Source organism: Lontra canadensis, unplaced genomic scaffold, assembly GCF_010015895.1.
Source record: "Lontra canadensis isolate GAN:19392208 unplaced genomic scaffold, GSC_riverotter_1.0 scaffold26, whole genome shotgun sequence".
Classification (NCBI taxonomy): Eukaryota; Metazoa; Chordata; class Mammalia; order Carnivora; family Mustelidae; genus Lontra; species Lontra canadensis.
Window position 1 is genome coordinate 21,314,626 of NW_022631020.1, and position 19,775 is coordinate 21,334,400.

Genomic DNA, 19,775 nt, shown 5'->3' on the forward strand with positions numbered 1-19,775 from the left:
CCCAAAGCAACAGAATACACATTCTTCTCTAGTGCACATGGAACATTCTCCAGAATAGATCACATCCTTGGTTCTAAATCAGGTCTCAACCGGTATCAAAAGATTGGGATCATTCCCTGCATATTTTCAGACCACAATGCCCTGAAGCTAGAACTCAATCACAAGAGGAAATTTGGAAAGAACCCAATACATGGCGACTAAACAGCATCCTTCTAAAGAATGAATGGGTCAACCAGGAAATTAAAGAAGAATTGAAAAAATTCATGGAAACAAATGATAATGAAAATACAACGGTTCAAAATCTGTGGGACACAACAAAGGCAGTCCTGAGAGGAAAATACATAGCGGTACAAGCCTTTCTCAAGAAACAAGAAAGGTCTCAGGTACACAACCTAACCCTACACCCAAAGGAGCTGGAGAAAGAACAAGAAATAAACCTTAAACCCAGCAGGAGAAGAGAAATCATAAAGATCAGAGCAGAAATCAATGAAATAGAAACCAAAAAAACAATAGCAGAAATCAATGAAATAGAAACCAAAAAAACAATAGAACAAATCAATGAAACTAGGAGCTGGTTCTTTGAAAGAATTAATAAGATTGATAAACCCCTGGCCAGACTTATCAAAAAGAAAAGAGAAAGGACCCAAATAAATAAAATCATGAATGAAAGAGGAGAGATCACAACTAACACCAAAGAAATACAGACAATTATAAGAACATATTATGAGCAACTCTATGCCAACAAATTTGACAATCTGGAAGAAATGGGTGCATTCCTAGAGACATATAAACTACCACAACTGAACCAGGAAGAAATAGAAAGCCTGAACAGACCCATAACCAGTAAGGAGATTGAAACAGTCATCAAAAATCTCCTAACAAACAAAAGCCCAGGGCCAGACGGCTTCCCAGGGGAATTCTACCAAACATTTAAAGAAGAACTAATTCCTATTCTCCTGAGACTGTTCCAAAAAATAGAAATGGAAGGAAAACTTCCAAACTCATTTTATGAGGCCAGCATCACCTTGATCCCCAAACCAGAAAAGGATCCCATCAAAAAAGAGAACTACAGACCAATATCCTTGATGAACACAGATGCAAAAATTCTCACCAAAATACTAGCCAATAGGATTCAACAGTACATTAAAAGGATTATTCACCACGACCAAGTGGGATTTATTCCAGGGCTGCAAGGTTGGTTCAACATCCGCAAATCAATCAATGTGATAAAACACATTAATAAAAGAAAGAACAGGAACCATATGATACTCTCAATAGATGCTGAAAAAGCATTTGACAAAGTACAGCATCCCTTCCTGATCAAAACTCTTCAAAGTGTAGGGATAGAGGGCACATACCTCAATATTATCAAAGCCATCTATGAAAAACCCATCGCAAATATCATTCTCAATGGAGAAAAACTGAAAGCTTTCCCGCTAAGGTCAGGAACACGGCAGGGATGTCCGTTATCACCACTGCTATTCAACATAGTACTAGAAGTCCTAGCCTCAGCAATCAGACAACAAAAAGAAATTAAAGGCATCCAAATCGGCAAAGAAGAAGTCAAACTATCACTCTTCGCAGATGATATGATACTCTATGTGGAAAACCCAAAAGACTCCACTCCAAAACTGCTAGAATGGTACAGGAATTCAGTAAAGTTTCAGGATATAAAATCAATGCACAGAAATCAGTCGCATTTCTCTACACCAACAACAAGACAGAAGAAAGAGAAATTAAGGAGTCCATCCCATTTACAATTGCACCCAAAACTATAAGATACCTAGGAATAAACCTAACAAAAGAGACTAAGAATCTATACACAGAAAACTATAAAGTACTCATGAAAGAAATTGAGGAGGACACAAAGAAATGGAAAAATGTTCCATGCTCCTGGATTGGAAGAATAAATATTGTGAAAATGTCTATGCTACCTAAAGCAATCTACACATTTAATGTAATTCCTATCAAAGTACCATCCATTTTTTTTCAAAGAAATGGAACAAATAATCCTAAAATTTATATGGAACCAGAAAAGACCTCGAATAGCCAAAGGAATATTGAAAAAGAAAGCCAAAGTTGGTGGCATCACAATTCCGGACTTCAAGCTCTATTACAAAGCTGTCATCATCAAGACAGCATGGTACTGGCACAAAAACAGACACATAGACCAATGGAACAGAATAGAGAGCCCAGAAATAGACCCTCAACTCTTTGGTCAACTAATCTTCGACAAAGCAGGAAAGAATGTCCAATGGAAAAAAGACAGCCTCTTCAATAAATGGTGTTGGGAAAATTGGACAGCCATATGCAGAAAAATGAAATTGGATCATTTCCTTACACCACACACGAAAATAGACTCAAAATGGATGAAGGACCTCAATGTGAGAAAGGAATCCATCAAAATCCTTGAGGAGAACACAGGCAGCAACCTCTTCGACCTCAGCCGCAGCAACATCTTCCTAGGAACATCGCCAAAGGCAAGGGAAGCAAGGGCAAAAATGAACTATTGGGATTTTATCAAGATCAAAAGCTTTTGCACAGCAAAGGAAACAGTTAATAAAACCAAAAGACAACTGACAGAATGGGAGAAGATATTTGCAAACGACATATCAGATAAAGGGCTAGTGTCCAGAATCTATAAAGAACTTAGCAAACTCAACACCCAAAGAACAAATAATCCAATCAAGAAATGGGCAGAAGACATGAATAGACATTTCTGCAAAGAAGACATCCAGATGGCCAACAGACACATGAAAAAGTGCTCCATATCACTCGGCATCAGGGAAATACAAATCAAAACCACAATGAGATACCACCTCACACCAGTCAGAATGGCTAAAATTAACAAGTCCGGAAATGACAGATGCTGGCGAGGATGCGGAGAAAAGGGAACCCTCCTACACTGTTGGTGGGAATGCAAGCTGGTGCAACCACTCTGGAAAACAGCATGGAGGTTCCTCAAAATGTTGAAAATAGAACTACCCTATGACCCAGCAATTGCACTGCTGGTTATTTACCCTAAAGATACAAATGTAGTGATCCGAAGGGGCACGTGCACCCGAATGTTTATAGCAGCAATGTCTACAATAGCCAAACTATGGAAAGAACCTAGATGTCCATCAACAGATGAATGGATAAAGAAGAAGTGGTATATATACACAATGGAATACTATGCAGCCATCAAAAGAAATGAAATCTTGCCATTTGCGACAACGTGGATGGAACTAGAGAGTATCATGCTTAGCGAAATAAGTCAATCAGAGAAAGACAACTATCATATGATTTCCCTGATATGAGGGAGAGGAGATGCAACATGGGGGGTTAATGGGGTAGGAGAAGAGTAAATGAAACAAGTTGGGATTGGGAGGGAGACAAACCATAAGTGACTCTTAATCTCACAAAGCAAACTGAGGGTTGCTGGGGGGAGGGTAGTTGGGGGGGGGCTATGGACATTGGGGAGGGTATGTGCTATGGTGAGTGCTGTGAAGCGTGTAGACCTGGAGATTCACAGACCTGTACCCCTGGGGAAAAAATAAATATATGTTTATAAAAAATTTAAAAAAAAAAGCATGGGAAAAGTATGCCTTGGACAGTAGACATTTACCTCATACAAATACTACCCAGACATAAAAATATTTAACATGGTTTATAAACACCAAGAGAGTGGAATATGCAAATGTTTTTCTAAGCTAGTTATGAATAGACTTATGCAATTGAATTGTCAACCACTAAATAAAAACTCATAAATTTAGAATATCCACCTTGGAAAGAATAATAGAAAGAATATTGATTTTATAGCACAGTAGCATTTTTTTGAAACAATGAAGATATCTAGCTATTCCAAAAGCAGCTGTAACACAATTAAATGCAAAATCATTCCAGGCATTCCATTTTATTTCCTAATATCTGACATGTATTCAAATGAAAACTAACATAATCCCTTGAATTGGTACTCTTTCAGAAAACAAAAGAAAGGTAAGAAAATGTTATTCACTCCTAGAAATGAAATATTTAACTCATTAATCAAATGATTGTTATCTTAAATTTAACACAATAAAATAATGAAGATAAACACCCTAATAATAGTTGAAAGTCATGGTCTAAACTTTTCTTAACCATTAAACCTTTTGTGGAGGTGACATAATCTCATGTATTATATGAGAGAGAAGAGAAAGTGCTGCAAACTGGAAATCTGCACCCATTTCTCCAAATTCCATTTTCTTATAGAGACCTGTGTTCGGGCACTGCTAGATATCTATGCAAGAAGAATGACAGCTCCTAAAACTCAAAAGAAAAACAAAGCTTCAATTTATTGGGTGCCTGGGTGGCTCAGTCACTTGAGTGTCTGCCTTGGGCTCAGGTTATGATCCCAGGGTCCTGGGAGGGAGTCCTTCAGCAGGCTCCTTGCTCAGTGGGAAACCTGCTTCTTCCTCTCCCCACTGCCCCCTCCCCCGCCCGCCCACTCCTATGTGCATGTGTGTGCACTCCCGTACTTGCTCTCTCTCTCTCTCACACAAAAATAAGTAAATAAATAAATCCTTTTTAAAAAAACTTCAGTTTACTAGAGGTTATAGAGCATTGTGGTCTCTAAATATCTTCTAATATTTAATATAGTAGCTTTAACCATTGTGTTCCTTGAATCCCTTTGACAATACTAAGCATTGAAAACAAAAGCCAAGCACTCTCTGATTACCAGTAGGAAACTGTAGATTGACTTATCTCTAGATTTAACAATTACACTTTCTATCTTGCTAAAGCTCACAGTACCTACAGTAAAATAAAGGGTAATCATACCTTAACAGGGGCCTTAATGAATGCCATGAAGTGAGTGAACATTGACTTTGTGTACAAGTGACCTGAACAATGTAACTACAAACATTCTCATTGGAAGCCAGGAACTTCTGCTCCATTAGATTACTCTCACACTAACAAGCTGGGGATGCTACAAAATTATAACCTCTTATTATTTTTCTTTCAAGATTGGTTTATTTGAGAGAGAAAAAAAAAAGCATGCACTCGAGGTGGGGGTCAAGGGAAGGACAGAGGGAGACAGAGAGGGAGAGAGAATTCCAAGCAGACTCCATGAGGAGCACAGAGCCTGATGCAGGGCCCCATCCAGTTACCCCAAGATCAGAACCTGAGCCAAAACCAAGAGTTGGAAGCTTAATTGACTGTGCTACCCAGGCACCCCTCTTACTCCTTTTAACTCATCACAGAATTGAATACACAAACATAAATGAACAAAATTCCAGAAAAAAACAAACTTTATATATCAGAGAAAAGACCTGGGGCTATTTTCACCCCTAAAAAAAAATAGCAGAATGATAAATTAAGCAGACAAACCCGTTAGAAGAATTTAAATGTTAAGTGTGGATAAGCATGACAGATTAAAAACTCAGTGGAGGTACTGACACAATACAAGACAGCACCCTCCTGAAACTCTTTCCCAGAGGTCCTCTGGGTGCTCAGGGGTTGAAAACCACCAGCTGGGGCCAAGTAGGGGAACAAGATCAGAATGATTGCAGACTTCTGGTCAGAGAAGGTGCAAACTGGAAGACAGCAGCACAATATAGAATACTGGGAGGAGGTGACTGGCATCCTAGATTTCTATATCTAGCAAAAATACCTGTCAAAAAATGAAGGCAAAGTAAAGACTTTTTTAGAAAAACTAAAGTTGAGAAAATGTGTTACCAGCAGACCTACACTAGGGAAAATGTTAAAAGCAGTTCTTCAAGCTGAAAGAAAATGCTACCAGACGGAAACTTGGGTTCATAGAAAGTAAAGAAGAGTACTAGAAATGGTAAATATGTGAATAAATATCAGAGACATTTTTCTGTATTAACTTTTTTAAAAGATAACTAAGGAGTGAATAGAAATTCACTAAAAAAATTGAAAATGATGCTCAAACATGAAAAATATTCAGTCTAATTCAAATCGGAGAAATTGAAATACAAACAATATTAAGATATCATTTTTCATCTATCAGACTGGTAAAAGTTAGAATGCAAGTCAACACATTCTGTCGGAGAGGTTGGAGGGAACACTCTCATATATTGCTTATGGTAAAGAAAATTGATATATACCTTCTGGAGAGAAATTTGGCAGTATTTAACAAAAACACATAAGCACTTACCTTTTGACTCAGCAATTCCACTGCTAGGAATATACAAGTGTTTTCTCCCATTCCATAGGTTGCCTTTTCATTTTGTTGATCATTTCAACAATATTCCAAACTTTTTTAGTTTGAGGTAGTCCACTTATTTATTTTTGTTGCTTGTGCTTTAAGTGTCATATACAAAAGTCATTGCCAAGACCAATGTCAAGCAGCTTTTCCCCTATATTATAGTCCTAGGAGTTTCATGGTTTTAAGTCTTACATTTGCATATTTAATCCATTTCAAGTTAATTTCTGTGGGTGGTATAAGACTTGGGTCTAGTTTCACTCTCTTGCATGTGATTATCCAATTATCTCAGCACCATTTATTGAAGATAATGTCTTCTCTATTGAGTGTTATTGAGTCTCTTGCCAAATGTTAGTTGAAGTTATATGGATGAATTTATTTCTGGGCTCTCAATTCTGTTCCAATCATCTGTGTCTGTTTTTTGGCCAATACCATACTGTTTGATTACTATAGTTTTACGATATAGTTTGAAATCAGGAAGTATGATGCCTCCAGCATTGTTCTTCTTTCTCAGGAAGGCTAATCAGGGTCGTTTGTAGTTCCACCCAAATTTTAGTAATGTATTTTCTACTTCAGTGAAAAATGCCAGTGAAATCTTTTTTTTTCCTTCACAGGAATTGCATTGAATCTATAGATCTCTTTGGATGGCATGGTCTTTTGAAAAATATTTGTTTTTCCAATTCATGAACACAAGATATATTTCCACTTATTTGTGTCTTCTTCAGTTTCTTTTATCAATGTTTCATAATTTTCAGTGTAAAGATCTTTCACCTACTTGGTTAAATTTATTACTATTTTACTATTGTTGATGCTATTGCAAATAGCAGTTATTAAATAGCATTATTTCATTTTCATATTACAATTTATTGTTAGTGTATAGAAACACTACTGACTTTGTAGCCTGCAACTTTATTGAATCCATTGATTAGATCTATCAGTTTCCTGATGAAATCTATAGGATTTTCTGTAAATAAAATCATGTTCTGTAAACATAGACACTTTTACTTCTTTCTTTTCGATTTGGATGGCTATTACTTATTTTTCTTGTCTCATTGTTCTGACTAGGGTTTCCATTACTATGCAGAGCAGGAGTGATGAAAGTAAGCACCCTGGTCTTATTCCTAGTCTTAGGGGGAAAGCTTTCAATCTTTCACCAATGAGTATGGTGGTAGCTCTGGGCTTATCTTCTATGGCCTTTATTATGCTGAGTTATGTTCCTTCCCTACCCAAATTGTTGAGAGTTTTTATCATAAATGGATGTTGAATTCTCTCAAATGCTTTTTCTGCATCTATTCAGAAGATCATGTGTTTTTTTATCTTTCATTCTATTAACCTGATATAGTTATCGTACTTACTAATTTGTGTATCCTGAGCCATCCTTGCCTCTCAGGGATGAATCCTACTTGATCATGGTGCATGATCATTTTAATGTTCTGCGGAATTCAGTTTGTTAGTATTTTCTTGAGAATTTTTGCATCTATATTCATCAGGGACAGTGGCCTGTAGTTTTCTTTTCTTGTAGTGCCCTTATCTGACTTCAGTATCAGAGTAATGCTGCCTTTGTTAATGAGTTTGAGAGTATTCCCTCCTCTCTAGTTTTCTGGAATTGTTTGAGAAGGATTGGCATTAATTCTCCTTTAAATGTTTGGTAAAATCCATGAATGAGTCCATCTGGCCCTGGGCTTTTTGCTGTTGTTGGGAGGTTTTGTTTTGAGAGAGATAGAAAAAGCACACAAATTCGTGGGGGAGGAGTAGAGGGAGAGAGAATCTTAAGCAGGCTCCATGACCAGCTCGGGGCCTAATGCAGGGCTCAGTCTCACAACCCTCTTAGATCATGACCTGCCCTGAAATCAAGAGTCAGACCCTTCACTGGCTGAGCCACCCAGGTGCCCCAGGGAGGTTTTTGATTACTGATTCATTCTCCTTCGTTTTAATGGAAGTCTGTTCAGATTTCTATTACTTCATGATTCGGTTTTGGTAGGTTGTACATTTCTAGGAATATATCCATTTTTCTAGCTTGTTCAACTTGTTGGTGAATAGTTGTTCATGGTAGTCTCTAATGTTTGTTTCCATATTTCTGGGTTTCGGTTATAATATCTCTTCTTTCTTTTATTTTATTTATGTGGGTCTTCAGTTTTTATCTTGGTTAGTCTAGTTAAACGTTTGTCAATTTGTTTTTATCTTTTTAAAGAACAAACTTTTAGTGTTATTGATCCTTTTGATTGTTTTCCTGTCCTCTCTTTTACTTATTTCCTCTCTGATCATTATTATTTCCTTCCTTCTGCTAAATTTGGGCTGAGTTTGCTTTCTTTTTCTAGTCTCTTGAGGTATAAAGTTATTTTATTTGAGATCTTTCTCTTTTCCTGAGAAATACATTTAATACTGTAAACTCCCTCTTAAACTGCTTTTGCTGCATCCCATAAGATTTGGTATGTTGTGTTTCCATTTTCATTTTTCTTGAGCTTTTTTTTCCTTTAAATTTCTTCATTGACCCATTTGTTGGATTCTGGTTAAGCAGGGCCGGGGGCTATATTCAGCCATAGCTAGAACTTCAAATTTGCTTTCCAGCCTAGGCAGGGCTATAGAACAGGCTTCATTTTGGTGTGGTTTGTAGCTGGGGACACAAATCAGGCAGAACTAATCACCAACCTCCCTGGCCAGACGTGGCCACCAGCTTGTCTCCGTTAATGGACAGAGCTACTAGCTAGGCTTTCTGCTCAGGCATCACTGCAAGTAGGGCTGTAAGATGAGCCACACAGCTTCCCAGTTGCTTTGGTTAGGCTTCATGATCAGGCAGGCATGAGGCTATCTTCAGCAGTAGCAGGGATGTGAATCCACTTCCTTTCCCAGGCAAGGTGGCAGAACAGGCTCCAAGGCCATTATAGCTTATTGGTTGGAGACTTAAATCAGGCCAATCTGCCTACCAGGTTCCCTGGCTGGACAAGTCCACTGGCTTGGGTCTGTAAGTAGGCCAAACTATTGGCTGGGTTGTCTGCTCAGCTGCTATTACAAACAGTGCTATAGGATGAGCTACGTACTGTCTCAGGTGCTCTGGTTAGCCTCCTGGTCAGATGGGCCTGGGGTATGTTCAGCAGCAGATGTGACTTCAGACTTGTTTTCCTTCCCCGGAAGAGCAGTAGAAAAAGCTCCAAGGCCACTGAAGCTCATTGGCTGGGGACCAAAAACAGGCAGATCCACCCACTCAGCTCCCTAGAAAAACAGGGACACCAGCTTGATTCTACAGATGGAGAAAGCCACTGGCTGGGCTCTCTGCTTGAGTGCCACCATAGGCAGGGCTATAGGTGGGTTATGTAATGTTCCAAGTTTTCTGGTTAGGCTTCCTGGTTAGGTGGAACTGAGGGCTATCTTCAGCAGTAGGCAGGGTGGTGAATTTGTTTCTCTGCCCAGGTGGGGCTATAAAACAGGCCTCTGTGTTTGGTTCACTGGCTGTGGACCTAAATCAGGCAAAACTGCCCACGAAGCTCTCTGGCAAAATGGAGCCAGCACAAGCAACTAGTTGGGCTGTCTTCTTGAGTGCTTCCTATGAGGCAAGACCTGAGTTAACTTCCTAGCATCCTGCTATACTGGAGGACCTGGTCAGCCTTGACCTCTCTTTCTCTCACTGGAGAAGCTATAGGCCCCAGAAGGCCCTTTGGGTATAGCACCATGCCAACCTGGGGGAAGGGCAATTTGGGAACAATATAGCCATTCCTCCTACCTTTCTAATGTGTTCCTTCTCAGTCTGTTATCCAATAGACCACTTTCTCATCCCCAGGTTCTAGGATTTTTACAGTGATGTCTTGTGTATGGAGAGTTGCTAGTTGGTCTTCTTGTAAGGGAAACCGAAGTCAGGAATAACTTATGTCCCCATCTTGATGATGTCACTTCTCCTTTGACTTAGCTAAATATACATTGTATTTGCTTTCTTTTGATCCAATGACTCAAACCATATATGTTTCAATTTAATTACCCAGTGATAGCCTTAAAGTTTTTTCAAAACTTTTTTTTCAAATTCCTCTAGTTATAAGAATCACTAATGAATGAATCTTTCTAATATTCCCTAGAAGAGCATATCTAGATTATATAATCCAGATATTAATTTCCCTGTTAGACCCACAGTGCTTTTAATATCAGTAGTCAGTAAAATCTATTTGATATGTTGATACTCACTGGTAAACAGGCATGAATGCAAAAACAAATATTAAATGCTGATTTGATATAAGAGAAACATGTGGAAGAAATGAAACTTATTGTTTAAAATATGCTTAAGAGACACTCAGTATTGGAATTTCATTGTTGTTCCCTGTAATTTAACTAAGGATATAGAAAGGATATTCTAACCTAAATTGAGGGCACCAGTAGAGTAACTGCAGTTCAAAGTTCAAATAGCTGAATTTTGCTAGGGGAAAAAAGGGCTCAAGTTGACTTAACAAATTCCACTTATTGAAGGCACATTCTAAGCTTCATTTTCAGCTCAGACTCCAGAAACTGACTTAGTTAATTGGGACAATTAAGAATCACCGAGGGTATAATTGCCCCTTTCATTTTGCTTTGGGAGGAAAGAGAGTGATTTATCTCAGAAAACAAGAGCCTAGGGCCCTGCAAAGAAAGAGAATGAGAACATTTTCGTTTAAGAAGAAGATCAGGAAAGCTCTTTTGTAATCAACTCAAGAGATGATAAGCCTTCGGCTTCTCTCCAGGACAATGGAAATTACGGAATGTCAGGAATTTGTTGTTATAAAAATCCTACAACCTTTGGTCTATTTTGGCAAAGCAAAAGAGGCTGTCAGCTGCCTACATCAGTTGCTACCCTTGGTCAGTGCTTAAAATACACACACCCACACACATCCAGATACACACATACATACACACACAAATACACATACACACACACATTTATAAGAATGAATGGAAAAACTCATGCTGATATTCCTGGGATGACAATAATATTATCACTCAAATCAGTAATGTGAAAAATTAAAACTAGATCCCAGACTGGAATTTTTCAAGAAATATTTAAACCATTCCTTTCCTGATCAAAACTCTTCAAAGTGTAGGGATAGAGGGTACATACCTCAATATCATCAAAGCCATCTATGAAAAACCCACAGCGAATCATTCTCAATGGGGAAAAACTGAGAACTTTTCCCCTAAGGTCAGGAACATCGCAGGGATGTCCACTATCACCACGGCTATTCAACATAGTACTAGAAGTCCTAGTCTCGACAGTCAGACAACAAAAAGAAATAAAAGGCATCTGAATTGGCAAAGAAAAAGTCCAACTCTAACTCTTTGCAAATGATATGATACTTTCTGTGGAAAACCCAAAAGACTCCATTCCAAAACTGCTAGAACTCAGACATGAATTCAGTAAAGTGTCAGGATATAAAATCAGTGCACAGAAATCAGTTGCATTTCTGTACACCAACAGCAAGACAGAAAAAAGAGAAATTAAGGAGTCAATCTCATTATCAGTTGCACCCACACCCATAAGATACCTAGCAATGAACCTAACCAAAGAGGCAAAGAATCTGTACTCAGAAAACTATACTCATGAAAGAAATTGAGGAATACACAAAGAAATGGAAAAACATTCCCTGCTCATAGATTGGAAGAACAAATATTGTGAAAATGTCTAGGCTACCTAAAGCGATCTATGCATTTAATGCAATCCCTATCAAAATACCATCAATGTTTTTCAAAGAAATGGAACGAATAATCCTAAAATTTAAATGGAACCAGAAAAGACCCTGAATAATCAGAGGAATGTTGAAAAAGAAAGCCAAAGCTGGTGGCATCACAATTCCAGACTTCAAGCTCTATTACAAAGCTATAATCATCAAGACAGTACTGGCACAAAAACAGACACATAGATCTATGGAACCGAATAGAGAGCCCAGAAATAGACCCTCAACTCTATGGTCAACTAATCTTCGACAAAGCAGGAAAGGAGGTCTAATGGAAAAAAGATAGTCTCTTCAACAAATGATGTTGGGAAAATTGGACAGCCACATGCAGAAAAATGAAACTGGACCATTTCCTTACACCACATACAAAAATAGACTCAAAATGGATGAAAGACTACAATGTGAGACAAGAATCCATCAAAATCCTTGAGGAGAACATAGGCAGCAACCTCTTCGACCTCAGCCGCAGGAACTTCTTCCTAGAAACATCACCAAAGGCAAGAGAAACAAGGGCAAAAATGAACCACTGGGACTTCATCAAGATCAAAAGCTTTTGCACAGCAAAAGAAACAGCCAACAAAACCAAAGGACAACTGACAGAATGGGAGAAGATATTTGCAAACAACATATCAGATAAAGGGCTAGTATCCAACATCTATAAAGAACTTATCACACTCAACACCCAAAGACCAATAATCCAATCAAGAAATGAACAGAAGACATGAACAGACATTTCTGCAAAGAAGACATCCAGATGGCCAACAAACACATGAAAAAGTATTCCACATCACTCGGCATCAGGGAAATACAAATCAAAACCACAGTGAGATACTACCTCAACCAGTCAGAATGGCTAAAATAAACAAGTCAGGAAACAACAGATGTTGGCGAGGATGCAGAGAAAGGGGAACCCTCCTACGCTGTTGGTGGGAATGCAAGCTGGTGTAGCTACCCTGGAAAACAGCATAGGGGTTCCTCAAAAAGTTGAAAATAGAGCTACCCTACGACCCAGGAATCACACTACTGGGTATTTACCGTAAAGATACAAATGTAGTGATCCGAAGGGGCACATGCACCCAAAATGTTTATAGCAGCAATGTCCACAATAGCCGAACTATGGAAAGAACCTAGATGTCCATCAACAGATGAATGGATAAAGAAGAGGTGGTATATATATACAATGGAATATTATGCATCCATCTAAAGAAATGAAATCTTGCCATTTGCAATGACATGGATGGAACTAGAGGGTATTATGCTGAGCGAAATAAGTCAATTGGACAAAGACAATTATCATATGATCTCTCTGATATGAGGAATTTGAGAGGCAATGTGGGGGGTTTAGGGGGTAGGGAAGGAAAAAATGAAACAAGATGGGATCACAAGGGAGACAAATCATAAGAGACTCTTAATCTCACAAAACAAACTGAGGGTTGCTGGGGGGTGGGGAGGTAGGGAGAGGGTGGTTGGGTTATGGACATTGGGGAGGGTATGCGCTGTGGTGAGTGCGGTGAAATCTGTAAGCCTGAGGATTCACAAATCTGTACCCCTGGGATGAATAATACATTGTATGTTAATAAAAATCATTTAAAAATAAATAAATCACTTTAAAAATGTTAGCTGAATATATATCATGTATGTAGATTATATCATATAATTACAGAGATCTAATTTTTGTAAATATCACATTTAAATACTATTAAGGCTTCAGTAATTTTTAGTCTTCCGTGGCAGACACCCATAGAGATATTTGAAAACATGAACTGTAAATATTTTATTTATGATTCTACTCTTTGAACATTATCATATTTTGTTTATTGTTATTTTGAGGCATAGTCCCTAAATTTTCACAAGTGGGCTGACCATATGAATCTGGAAAAGATGAGTAATTTGTCATAGAATCAGCTAACTTCTGTATTTGCTATGTCTACCTGACACCAAAGTACAAAATTTTGTCAGATGTTCCACTATTTTGTCTACCCAAGGCCACCCATCTGGCCATGGAATCTGCCCATGTCACGTTGTTCTTCTCAAAAGGAATTATTTTGCTTGATAAGAATAAAAGATTATTTTTATCTTCCATTTTGAAAACACTGAAATACCTTCTAGTCTTTTCTTCTGGGATCAATTTTAATTTTATTTTAGGAAGTTGTGAAACATAGAGCAGGTTTGACAACATTTGACTATTGATTTGCTAGACCACATTAAGTTAATTTAAGTAAGAAACAAAACAGATTTCTTCCTATGACCATGCAAGTGTTCCATGCAAGCCATAAATTTGAACACTTGGCATAAACATTTAGTTAAGGCCCTATTCTGCCTTGATCTGCCTGGCTCTGCCCTTGATCTAAGCAGAAATATGAGAGATGCCCTGTGTCAAGGTATGAAAAATGACATGAGAAAGGAGGGGAAATTAGATCTATATTAGCTCTGAAGACTGAGGAAAGGAAAGTGTCAAATTGGAAAAGGCAGAATTTCTGCAGCCCATCCCTCCTACCAAGTCATCTGTTCCAGTGAAAGGGGACCTTCAAGTGAACTCTTGGAAGGCCTCCAGGCAAATTTCTTAGTCTGTTCGTGAGAACTGCTCATCTCCAGAGAAGGCCATATTTAAATTCCTAGCTCTGTCTTCAGCAAATGCTTGATGTAGGAAATGAAAGTCGGCTGTTAAACCTTGGTCAGTCTGTCATAATTTTTCTATAATGTAAGTATCATTTTGAATTTAACAAGAACTAAAAATGTGTTAGATATTCCTGTAGTCACATGGCACCACATCACTATTTCTTTTATGGATATCCCTCCCAAAAATACTCACAGAGAACCACTAGACTAATCAATTGGTTCAACCTTTTCTCTTACCACAAAAGAACGCAGACTTGATGATAGCCATAGTCTACCCTATGCTATACAAGGTAAGCAGCCGCCAGGAAGTATAACTTGAGTGTCCTTAAAATCAGAGCTCTTGTGCAAACCTAAAATATCAGCACTTATGCTTTCAGAAATTAGTATGGAGTAAATTCATCTAAAAATCTCCACTAAAATGGGTAGGTCACCAAAATTCAGGTTTCTAGTCCTTGCTCATTAACCCTTTGGCCTAGAGTCATTATATAGTTTGAATCTCAAGCCCTGAACAAATGAAATGCAATGAAGATGGGGAATGTTGCAGTTACAAACATATGGGAAGAAAGGTCATCAAGAAAAGGGATGTGGTGGGTGTGGTAGCTAAACACAACATATTTGGGTTAATAGTGCCACTGGTTGAAAGTGGAGAAGATCATTAGAAAGAAGACATTGAACCAAATTCACCTTCAGAGGATCATCTATACTTTTCAGCTTTAAGTGGACTCTTCTCTTTCCTAAAGTTAAGAAACTAAAAGTAACCTAAAATGAAATTATTCCTTTTTGTTGTTTTAAATCCCCTAAGCAGAGATGTTAAATTTTGGTACCACTTGTAAATTCAAAGCAGTGGGTTTTAATTTCCTTTAAAGACAAGATTTAAGTAATAACTACATTTTTGAAAATTGCTTAGACATGCACTTATGTCATCTCATCCAAATTTTTGAAAACCAGTATGTTCCTAATTTTCAAAAAAAAAAAAAAAAAAACTGTGACAGCCTTCCCTGATCTTAGTGACTGGCTTTAAATTCTGTTAGGTTTCAACTGCTTTTGAGACATTGGTAAAAAGCAGCCTTGAAAATCAAGTAGGCTGTAGATGTTATCAAATCTCCAAAATAAAAATATGACCAAAGAGTCTACTTAGACATGACGATGACAAGGTTTATATTCCATTTTTTCCTCCTAAAGAACAAGCCAAGGTATGACAAACACTGTGATAGCATGGAAAAGCGTAAGAGTGGGATCTCTTCTACTTCTGAGTTGATCTTTTATTTCTACATAATTTGTTACTCTTTTCATCTATATTTTAAGGTACCGCAACCTCCAACAAAATTCTCTTAATTCTTCTCATGAAAGATTAAATTTAGCTTGCTATTATGGGGAGGAAAAGTTTTTCCTCTACTCATCTTAGATTCCTGGCTGGGACTCTGTAACAAATGGCAAATTAAATAAGAGAAAAACAAGAGTTTTATTAACCAGCATATTTCATATATACATGAGAGAAATTCAGGGATGAGTAACTCAGAGTGGCTAGAGCTTGGGTTTCTATGGCATCTTAGCAAAGGAACAATAAATTTTTAGACAAGTGACAAGACAAAGGACTATGAGTCTCTAGGGGCAGGAAATTGTGGGCAGGCAAATATATGAGAAACTAATGGCATATAAAGGCTAGTTAGTAAAGTCTCCAGGCTGATAAAGGTTGTCTCTGGTGATTGACTTGTATCCTTTCTGGTAGAGGAGGGCACCTTTGTAAATTTGTGTCCTGCTTTTAGGCAAATAAGGGGAGGACAGTGAGGAGTTTTTTGTTGTTGTTTTGTTTGTTTTTTATATGTTTGATTGGTTTTTTAAAAACTGTTCCTCAATTGCCTTCAGTTCAAAAAAATCCTTATCTTTGAGTGACATATTTTGGGGTGACAAATTCTGCTACCCTTCACCATGAAGGCTGGTGACTGCCTTTCTGCACTCATACAATGTCTTTAAAGTCTTTTGAACACTAAATTCATTGTGTGCTGTCTTCTCTGCAAAGTTGGGAATACGGAGAGAACTAGTATTTGTTGCCTTTTTTTAAAGATTTTATTTATTTATTTATTTATTTATTTGAGAGAGAGAGAGAGAAAGAGAGCACAATCAGGGAGAGGGTCAGAAGAAGAAACAGACTCCCCACTGAGCAGGGAGCTTGATGTAGGACTCAATTCTGGGACTCAGGGATCATGACCTGAGCTGAGGGCAGACACTTAACCAACTGAGCCACCCAGGTGCCCCAAGTTGCATTATTTTTTTTCTTTCATTTGAAGAAGAGTAACTTTTGCCAACACTTTAATAGCTACAATTTCTATTCTCCAGCATTTTAAATTACTTATTTCCAGTTGATTTGCTTTATTAATTAGAGTGAGGGAACAGTTGTATGAAGTAGCAATTGATTAAGTTTATCCAATAGACATTAAATACTCCAAGGGAAAGGAATCAACATTTATTGAGTATCTACTATGGGCCAACCATTAAACTTTACACATTAAGTATATTACTTAATTCTTACAACTGTCTTGTGAGATACGTATTTGCCTCTTTTCTAGGACAGAAAACTGAGGTTCAGAAAGGTTACATAGCTTGTTTAAGACTTTGACTTTAGTAAGTTATCAGTATTGTGACTTGGGTTTTTCTAACCCTGAAGTCAATGCTTTTTATATTACATAAAGCTGTCTAAATGAAGTAGGATTAGGACATTGGTTCTGATAAAAATAATACATGATAGACTTTTTGAAGAGTAGAACCTAAAAGAGATAGTTTGTCTAACATTTTAATTGAGTCTTTTTTAGGAGTAGTTTGGAAATACTAGAATAACAGAATGTTCAGAAGATAAAATATAATACCGATCTATAGTTTCATTTCTCCTGGACCAAAAATTTAACATGTTTCTATAACTATATAAATGCTATCTTAAATGATCTATTTTTAGCTGTGGAAATACATAGGCTGGCTGTTGCTGAACCATTTCTCTTTTCCTCCCGGGTACTTAACTGGACTACAATTTGAAGCCACCATTGTATTTGATGTGGCCAAATGACTGAGTTCCTGCCAATGCAATGTGGGTGAACACAATTACCTCACTTCCAGGCAAAGTCCATAAATCCTCCTGGGTGGTAACACCCAGTGTACCATTAGAAGTCACAATTTGAAGATAAAGTGTCTCTGTGAGGCTGACCCACAAATAATTGCGTGGGGCAGAACTCAAAATTTCTACCACACTACCAGTACCTCTTCAAGCAAGAAGGCTGAATAGCCCCCCCACCACCACACTGAGTGGGGAAGTAGTGCCTGAAAGGAAGCAAAGATGGGCAGATAGATGACTCATCGACTTATCTCTATAAAATGACAGATATGTAATCAAAGATTTTTATAAATATGTTCATTGCATTGTTACTCATGTTGCTAAAAATTTATAGCAATTTCATATCTAGCAATAGAAGAATTTAATAGTGATTAGTGGTATATCCATAAGATTTAAGATTATGTAGGTAATAAAATTATGGCTTTGATAAATATTTAATGATATAGGAGATGTTCATGATACACTATTGTGATGGTCAGTATCACATGTCAACTTGCTCGACCATGGGATGCCCAAATATATGATCAGACATTTTTCTGGATGTGTCTATGAGGTGTCTTGCTGGATAAGATTAACATCTGAACAAGTAGACTGAGGAAAGCAGATTGCACTTTCCAATAAGAGTCAGCCTCAACCCATTGGAGGTCTGAATAGATGTGGAGTAAAGGAGAATCTGTTCTCTCTGTGCGACTGTCTTCAAGCTGGAACATCAGTCTTTTCATGTCTTCAGATTCAGACTTTGGACTGTAACTTACTTCATTAGCTCTCCTGGGTCTCCAGCTTGCTAAGTACAAATCTTGGGATTTCTCAATCTCCATAAGTATGGGAGCCAATTAATTATAAGAAATAGGGTTCTGGTTCTGTTTCTCTGGAGAACCCAGGCTAATACAACCATTTTAGTGGAAAACTCAAAATTTAATATCAGTCTTCCAAAATACTTCACAAAATTGATACTGCAATCTATTGTTTCAATAAGCTTATCTTATTTTATAGGAAGAAAAATATTTATTATATTCCTCTTTGTAATGCAAAAGCAGATACATATACAATTTTGTTTTTGAAAGCATTTTAGAAGACAAAAAATCAAATGAAGTTTAAAAAATAAAAGGTGAGTTAAATGGGAAATTATCTATCACTGCCAAGTAGGATATTAGAGAGATGCTGTCTTTCCTCTATTAGGAAAGTGGGACACAAAAAAATGTTTCAGGTGAAATGATAGCAATGAAATGTAATAATGTTCAATTTCAGTTCAAAGAGCATTTACTGTGTACCTACTCTATGGGTGGCACTCTGTTCCACACTGAGTCAATAGGGATGATAATGGCTTTGAGGAACTCATTGCCTATGTCAAAATGAAAAATAAATAGGTAATTTAAATATACTGTGGTAAAACTAATGATAATGATGTTTAAGGATGCATAGGACTCAGGTTGCTTAAAAGGGCTTGGATAGGGGCTCCTGGGTGGCTCAGTGGATTAAACCTCTGCCTTTGGCTCAGGTCATGATCTCAGGGTCCTGGGATTGAGCCCCACATCAGGCTCTCTGCTTAGCAGGGAGCCTGCTTCCCCCTCTCTCTCTGCCTGCCTCTCTGCCTACTTGTGATCTCTCTCTGTGTGTCAAATAAATAAATTAAATCTTAAAGGGGGGGGGCTTGGGTAATCTTTTCTAGAGGATGTAATGTCTGAACAAAGTCATGAGTACTAAGTAAGAAGGGGAAATGGGGAATAGAGAAAGACTATTTCACATAGGAGAAAAAGCATAAGCAAGGTTACTGGGGAATACAACATATATTGTTTGAGCAGCTGATTCAGTATTTTTGGACTTTAGATATGAGCAGCAGTTGACATAAAAAAGAAAAGTAGGATCCAGCTAATTGCTGATTTATATAATTTGCCAAAGAAACTGAATGCTATCTGGTAAATTACAGAGAAACAGAGAACAACAGGTGGATATTCAGGGGAGTAGACGGTTTAGTTGATACTCATTTTAGATAGACTGTGCTGACAGTGGTATGGCTGGTAAATTTGAAAGCCACAAACTTGGAAGCTGAGATACAGTTTAGACTCTATAACAATATTCCTGAGCTCTAGAATGGGCATCATGAGGCCACTACCTGTAGTGGTAGCAGGGTTGGAAGAGAGGTGATGTAATCAAAATGCAGTTGATGTACCACTAATATTTA